The 8385-nt window shown below is 38.2% G+C and overlaps 1 pseudogene; it reads left to right on the top strand.

The window, feature by feature from the left end:
* Positions 1 to 7492: 7492 nt before the first annotated feature.
* LOC121166731 lies at positions 7493 to 7614 on the top strand (annotated as a pseudogene).
* The last annotated feature ends 771 nt before the right edge of the window (positions 7615 to 8385 follow it).

Here is an 8385-nt window from a genome sequence, read left to right as displayed (position 1 = left end):
TGCTGCCTTCTCATGCCGTAACCCAGAGCTGGATCAGAAGGAAAGCCAGGACCCATATCCTGGATCCATATGTAATTCTAGTGCTGTGAAGGATTAGCTTGTTACATACACCACCAGGCCAGCCTCTAAAACTTAAATTGTTTAAAAAGTAAATTATTACAAAGAGTGTCAACAATTTAATATAATGTCTGATATAAAATTTAAAAATTACTTGAATCTATTAAGAGAATATTTATAGTAGCCTAAAATAAAAATTAAAGTGAAAGACCTTAAATGATCCTCACAGTGAAGTTGTAGTTATTTTAAATGTTATGAAATATAAGAAAAAAGATAGGAAATAGACAAGAGTGTTTTTATCACAAAATTGGAATGTATTAAATTTTTATTGATTTCTGAATGAAAGCTATAGTAGAAGTCTGTATTAATTAATGCTTTATGGTATGGATATGGTTGAGTGAAGATGGCATAATCTAAAAGAGGCCCTGTTGCACATTTGGATCTACATAAAACATGCAAATAGCAGAGGCTGCATAAAAATGGGGTCATATGAAACCTCAGAACCCTCCGTGGATTTCCTTTGTTCCTTCCAGACAGACCACCTGCCAAATCATCAAACAATATTTGTGTGGCTCTGTCAAAGACAAAAACTGGACAAGTACAGAAACAGGGTTTATTGTGGCCATTGCAATATGAATACTAAAGAATGTCTGACTAGGATGGTTTTGTCTTTAGATTTTCATGAAAAGAGGTAAATATTGCGAATTGGAGCTTTACAATAGGGGTGGTTCTAAGCAGTAGAAAGTCTCAAGCAGATAATTCATTCTTTGTCAGCAAGTTTCAGGGGAACAAGTACTTCCAATCTCAGCCGGTTTTCCGAGTCTGTGTCTGGCTTTGTCAATGAATACAGGCAAGAGGAAGGTCTCTAATCTTACTATTCAAGACAAGTACTGTTTTAGAATAAACTTAGTGATTCGATCAATTTCTGTGCTTTTGGGTCAAGTTTCAATGACACAATCCCCAGAATCAACATTTCTTGTTGGTGCTGTTATGTGTGTGGGAAAAACATTTCATTCATCCGTTATGCCCTCACCTGGAATGAGAACCATTCTAGCATTAGCCATTTAATTGGAGGAATGCTTATAAAATTAGCATAAAGTAATTAAAGTTCATGTTAAGGAATAAAGCTAAACCTTAGTGCAAGGAAGCTACCAGTCCAGGGAACTGTTCCAGGAAATTGGTGTGAGACTGTTAGGACCTCAGTGACAACAGGGGGATATCTTCCACCAGCAACTTGAATATTCTTGCTTATGATGTAGAGGTCAAAGAAGCCTGGTGAACAATCACAGCATTTACTTTCTCTCTTTTTTTAAAGATTTATTTTTATTGGAAAGTCAGATATAGAGAGGAGGGACAGAGAGGAAGATCTTCCGTCTGCTGATTCATCGCCCCCTCCCCCCAAGTAACCACAATGGCCAGAGCTGCACCGATCCAAAGCCAGGAACCAGGAGCCTCTTCCAGGTCTCCCATGCTGGTGCAGGGTCCCAAGGCTTTGGGCAGTCTTCAATTGCTTTCCCAGGCCACAAGCAGGGAGTTGGATGAAAGTGGGGCTCTGGAATAATAATCAGCACTCATATGGGATCCTGGTGCATGCAAGGCGAGGACTCTAGCTGCTAGGCCACCGTGCCAGGCCCACACCAGTTACTTTCACACAAAACTCATATCTGCCCTCAGGGTACATATATCACACTAAATGGCAATTAACTTGAACGCTGTGTGTTGAGTCTTGGCAAGTTCATGGAGGAACACAGCAAAGTTCTTTTGTTTTCAGTGGTGATTACCTTTCATTTTTTGTCACTGAAAACAAATTTCCTGTTACTCTGAACTATCTCAAACTGCAGCCACTTTGGGAATCATAGTGTCCCAAATGTAAGTTAATGTAGCAATAAATTCTTGAAATCTCCAAGGAATTTCTCTCAGTTTCCTTTTCAAGTTTGTCTTTTCAGATCTAGCAATGAGAGGAAGAATGCCATGACAGTTGATGTAAGTCTCCTCATTTCAGGAGACTAGTACATTTTTAAGAACAGTCGTGAGCAGTAGGGGAATTTAAGCAGCTGAAGAAGCAATTGAACTGTACATACGATTAGGACTAACAAGATTGGATAGGTAGCATGAGATGTCCAGTATGCCAGGTCATTCCAATAGACTACTCTTCCACAAGTGAAGGGATGTCTCTTGGGATCAATCAAATGAAACGGTTCGAGTCTTTTACAGTAGGGTCATCCTTTCTGCCATTAGCAGGTTGGAAAACAATATGGTTGAAAAAGGAGTGTTCTGATCAGGACTCTTCTATATGTAAAACTTTAGTGCTTCTAGATGCCGTTTTAGTGCTCTTGGATGCCATTTTTCAGAGAAAGGTGGAAAGAGATGTTCAAATAGTTGGAAATAGTATCATAACAGTCATCAGAATAAATATAGAAATTGGAGAATAATGCTTGATACTCATGAGTCATATAGAACTAGGAGGAGGATAATGAAAAGAACGAAAAGGGAAAATACAGAGCAGATTAAATGTAGGATGCAGAGGATCTTGTTCTGTTGTCTTAGGTGGAAGCTAACCTTTTTGTAATTCGAAATACTTATTTCTGTGGAAGCAGTAGACCACAAGGTGTCAAAACTACTTCTGGGGTCTCTTAAAAGACCTTTAATTTGAAGTGTACTGGTGTGGTGAATTTAAAATAAGGCTTTAATTGTTTTATTATGATGGATGAACTCTTTAGTTTTTCAGAAGTTTAAGTGTTGAGGAAAACAGTTGTGTTTTAGTTAAGGATCACTTTCATGTATCTAGAGGGGAAAGTAATGAGCTTTGGGGCTCTAAGAGTGTGTGAAGAGAACAGAGAATATTGGAGATTTTGAAATTCAGACACAGAGTCCAAACTAAGCCACTTTGGGCCAGTAATATTAGTCATGTTAAGGGGGGTGGGAAGGGCGGGGAACAATAGTGGAGAAGTTAGGGACCTGGGGACCTAGTTTTAACAATAGCCAACTAATGTTAGGAACCCTAGAGCTATCCTTTTTTATTGTTGTTGTTGTTACTAGTGAAAACTACCTTGATGATAATTATTCTTTAGGAGATAAAGTCAGAGAGAGATTGAGAGCTATTAACTTCTTTTTATGTTAAGAGATGTTATGTGCCTTATAGGCAAAAGTTTTGAGTAAATACCGAGGATTGGCAATCATCATTGACCTAAGATGATAGTTATCTACTTGGTTAATCTATGAAGGGTCAACACTTTCAGAGGTGACCAGTGGACTAAGTTCCTCAAAGAAGATAGACCTGACACCTAAGTGGGTGAGACTAAGCAGGACAGAAAAAAGCTGACCATTTCCCATCCATCCACCCAAATCTTCCCAATCACTCAGTGCTCTGAGAGAGGGGCTCCACTGTGGGAAACCTGCCACAATAATTTGATGTAGCAGCTGTATTTTCTTGTTGGCTGGAAAATGGGATATACATGACAGTCAAATTAAAATGGGCATTTATTTAGCAAAGATTAATAATTCTCCTAAACAACGCCATAAGGGCCAACATGTAAGTGTGCAAAATGAAAATAATTGGAATTTAAAATCAATTAAAACATAAAGTTAATTAATAGTTTTAAGACACACAAATTAGAGGGAAACTTGAGTCAAAAATAAAGCCAAAGGAATGGGAATTGATCATTTTCAGCCAGCAAATATTTACAATGAGACAAACAGTGGAAAGGGGAGGTCTGGTCTAAGGGCTATAAAGATGAGGCTGAGGTAAGTCCACTTCTGTGTAGACAACACTCTAGTCAGCACAGTACACCACTTCAACATGCCAAAAAGACTCACAAGCACTCTCCATGATGGCTGTCATCCTGCTTTGAATCAACACACCTGCCTTGGTCAAGTCTGCCTCCGAAAATTTACTCTGTCTTAGAACTGGTTAGATACTGGTTATCTAACAATGAAAAACACATTTAAGAGCACTAGAGGGGGTGGGGATGTAAAGACAAGTAACTATACATTCCTTCAGAGAAACATACAAGTGGGAGCAAAGAACTCTTCTGGGAAGGATTGAACAGTCCTCGCAGGTGACAAGTGTGCAGGACTTTGAAGTCAAAGATATCAAGTGTAAAAAACAATAGGACCAAGGGTTTAATATATGAAATACAGCTCACCTGCCTTCTATATTCCCTGTCTTGTGTAGATGGAGTGATGTTTTCAAAGTAGTGAGGGTAGAGTCCCTGAAGTATGGGTGGAGTCAGGAGTCCTATGGGTGGAGTCAGGAGTGCTGCTGGAAAAACAGGCTGGCCCTGGGTGTGAAGAACTTTAGGTATCAGCTTGCAATTTACCTGCATGCACTGCGCTGTCTTAAATGTCAAGGAAGGAAATCTTGCATGAAGATAATCCTGCAACAAGGAAGTATTGGTAAAAAGAGAACCAGTGGGAAACTCACACTCTAAGAGAAATGCGTCACAATAGATTGAATGAGAGATTACTAGACTCAGAAATATTTCGGGACCTGGGGCTGTCTGTTGTCATGGTGTAGCTGGTAAAGCCACACCTGTGTTGTCAGCATCCTGTGTGGGAACTGGTTCCAGTCCCAGCTGTGCCACTTCCAATCCAGCTTCCTGCCAATGGCCAGAAAAAGCAGCAGAAGATGGCCCAGGTACTTGGGTCCCTGCACCCATGTGGGAGCCCTGGAAGACCTGAAAGAAGCAGCTAGTACCTGGCTTTGGTCTTGCCCACCACTCACCCCAACCACCCTTCTGCCCCCTCGCCAGCCCTGCTGCCTCTCCTCTCTGGAAATATGCCATTCAAATAAATAAATCTTTGACAACCTTTGTTCAAAAGAAACATAACATTGGTAGAGGTATGACTTAAAAGAAAGAGATGAGAGTTAGACACTTTGAGCAGGACTGAGAGAATCTGGTAACCACTGCCCCATGCCCTGTAGAGTCAGAAGGTACAATAAATGCATGTATGTAACAGCCAGGCCTAATCAGTTCATTCTGATTCTGTCATTTACTAGCAACTGTGATTCTCAGCAAAGGATGCAAAAATGAGCATAATGCCATTTAACTTTTCTTCTGTGCCGAAAATTAAATGATGCAAAGTATATTGCGCTATAATATAGTACCTGACACAAAATAATAAATCCATACAGTTGGTGCCTTTCAGATGGCGTTCCTAATTCCACATACCTGGATCTTTCTAAGCAGATGGTTCACCTTGCTGTGTCTGTTCTCTTACCTGAAAAATATAGGGTTATTCTTTATTTCTCAAATATTTCCTGTTCTTTCCTATCTCTGAAACTTCACTAATTGCTATTTTTTATCTTGGTATATACATCCTCCACTCAGTTCTGGTTTTTACTAAGAAAAGTTAATTCTCATAAAACCAGGACTTCCTCTAAGAAGACATCCTCATGTACATCAGTTAACAATTACCTTTCCTTCAGTTAAACTCCAAAAGCACTTCACTGGAACCACTCTAGCCGCCTTTAAACTGTACTACTCTTTGGCTATTTTGAATATATTTTTCTCTCTTCTAGGTAGCATCTGGTTACATTTTCTAATTGCTACTGCACTTGATTCAATGCACAGTGTTGTAGATATGCAATAGATTAATGGGATTGCCTTAGAGCAAAGCAAGCAATGGAGCACTTGGCAATTGAGAGGAGGATGGTGCCTGTCTTCATGAACCAGAAAATCCGTGGGGTAAATTCTAATTTTATTTTCCCCATTTCTAGTTTTATCTTGGTAACATATGTATTCTACTTCTAAGAATGGTAAAATGCAGCACAGAGGGCCTGTAAGAAGAGTTTCAAACAGCATCTTACTGGTTGGCTGTTTTTTGGGGTGTTTTTTTTTTTTTTGGTTGTTTTTTTTTTTTTTGGTGTTTTTACCCTTTTATGTCGTCTGCAGAGTTTAATTCAGATGCCTAGCAAGCATAATATTTTTAACAGAACCTCAGAGCTAGTCTAGTTTTTCTCCTTTTTAAGATTTATTTATTTATTGGAAAGTCAGATATACAGAGAGGAGGAGAGACAGAGAGGAAGATCTTCTGTCCGATGATTCACTCCCCAAGTGAGGGCAATGGCCAGTACTGCACCGATTCAAAGCCAGGATCCAGGAACCTCTTCCGGGTCTCCCACGCAGGTGCAGGGTCCCAAGACTTTGGGCCATCCTCGACTGCTTTCCCAGGCCACTAGCAGGGAGCTGAATGGGAAGTGGAGCTGCTGGTATTAGAACCAGTGCCCATATTGGATCCCGGTGTGTTCAAGGAGAAGACTTTAGCTGCTAGGCCACGCTGCCGGGCCCCAGAGCTAGTTTTGCACAAAAAAATGCAATTTGACAAATAAAATAATCCATACACATTGTTTCAAATTTTTCTGTCTTGCACCTTATATTCAACTTTGTTATGAACCTGAAATTTTTCAAAAAATATATATCTAGTGAGGAAAACTAAATTACCTGATTAAGTGGCACCCTTTGGCTTTTTTGCTTAGATGTTTTAACTTTTTTTTTAAAGATTTATTTTCATTATTTTTTTTATTGGAAAGGCAGATATACAGAGAGGAGAGACAGAGAGGAAGATCTTCTGTCTGATGACTCACTCCCCAAGTGAGCGCAATGGCTGATGCTATGCCGATCCGAAGGCAGGAGCCTCTTCCGGGTCTCCCATGCGGGTGCAGGGTCCCAAAGCTTTGGGCTGTCCTAGACTGCTTTCCCAGGCCACAGGCAGGGAGCTGGAAGGGAATTGGGGCCGCCGGGATAGAACTGGCGCCCATATGGGATCCCGAGCATGCAAGGCGAGGACCTTAACCACTTGCGCCACCGTGCCGGGGCCCAGATATTTTAACTTTTTAAATATGTATGGCTTAGGTTTATGAAATTAGTTTGTGGTCCCTTTATATATGGCAAAAGACATCAAGGGAAAGTGGTGAGCCAAGCAACAGAGAAAGTAAGTGTGCATTTAAAACTTACAGAGGAAAAAAAAAATAAAAACTTACGGAGGAAAAACTGATTTTTGTGTAATAGAGAACTAAGCGCATTATGCTTTTCTTAAATTTTCAGTAAGGAGAAACAGTTTTTGTAAACATTTCTATTCACATTTTAAAAGAAAAACACACACATACTATGGTTTATGTGAAATAAGTTTATTTTTTTCAACAATATTAAATAAACTATTATGCATTCAATAATACAATGGGCATGTGTTAACAGAGTTAACCTAGGCACTTCCGGTATGATACAGTAATACAATCAGACAGTTAACTGCCTTCGCATCCTGCCTGCTCATTTCACAGTTTTTAGTGTTCTTCTATGAACTGCTTTATTTTATAAAAACTTCAAAGCCTCATCACAAAATGACTGACTTATTGTAATTCTATTTACTATCATCCACATGACCAATGAATTGGCAAACATTTTTAAACTGTTTCCCTTTATTTGTATATTAAACTATCGCTTCTCGGCCTTTTGGCTAAGATCAAGTGTAGTATTTGTATATTAAACTAGTGGTTCATTTTACTAAGTCATAAGAAATTGTCTTAAATAGCCAAATGTAAATGAAATGAAACCTCCTTTTAGAAGGACTAAGCCAAAGATGTCTTATTTCTTTATTTTAAAAGTTTTGCCCGTTACTTTTAATTGGACAATTTTAAATTCAGTAACTTTATAAAGAAGGTTTTACCTTTTAAAAATAGAAAGGATCTGATTTTTTTATAGAAGTTGTACAGTTTGTTTTCCAGTACTGTCAGAATCATATATGTTCTCTCAAGAACATTCACAATTACCCTTATTGTTATCATACACATATACACGGAGAACCTCTAGAATCAGCTCACCTGATTACATTAATTTTCTTATAAAGAAAAAATTCATTCATGTTTCCTTACACAAATATAATATTATTACATATTTAAAGATGAAATTAAACTATCTGAACAAATCTCCAGCAAATTTTGTACTCCATATTCTTTTCTTTTCAGGCTTGAAATAAAATTAATTACAAAATAATAAATATAAAATGCATCAAAGTCACATTGAATTCACTCTTTTGAATAATGAAATATGCTTTGATATAAACTACACTACAAATAGCACATCTTAATTATTTTTAAGTAAACATGAATTATTAATGGGAGTTACCTTGGAAATGCTGAAATAATAGTAACATGCAAATTATATTTTGTACAATATAGAAATACAAGACAAAATTGAAAATGATCTAAAATTGTACATATTTTCTTTCCATTGTAGTTTTGTTGCTGTTCAACCAAAAATAGTCTAAATATGACAGCTGAATATTATTGCCTCCCTAGAACTCTCATACTAAGAATAATCATAAACAGAA

Source organism: Ochotona curzoniae, unplaced genomic scaffold (genome assembly GCF_017591425.1).
Source record: "Ochotona curzoniae isolate NIBS_2020 unplaced genomic scaffold, NIBS_Ocur_1.0 contig_1071, whole genome shotgun sequence".
Taxonomy (NCBI): Eukaryota; Metazoa; Chordata; class Mammalia; order Lagomorpha; family Ochotonidae; genus Ochotona; species Ochotona curzoniae.
Note: the sequence above shows the minus strand (reverse complement) of the source record. Positions and strands in the feature narration are given on the sequence as shown.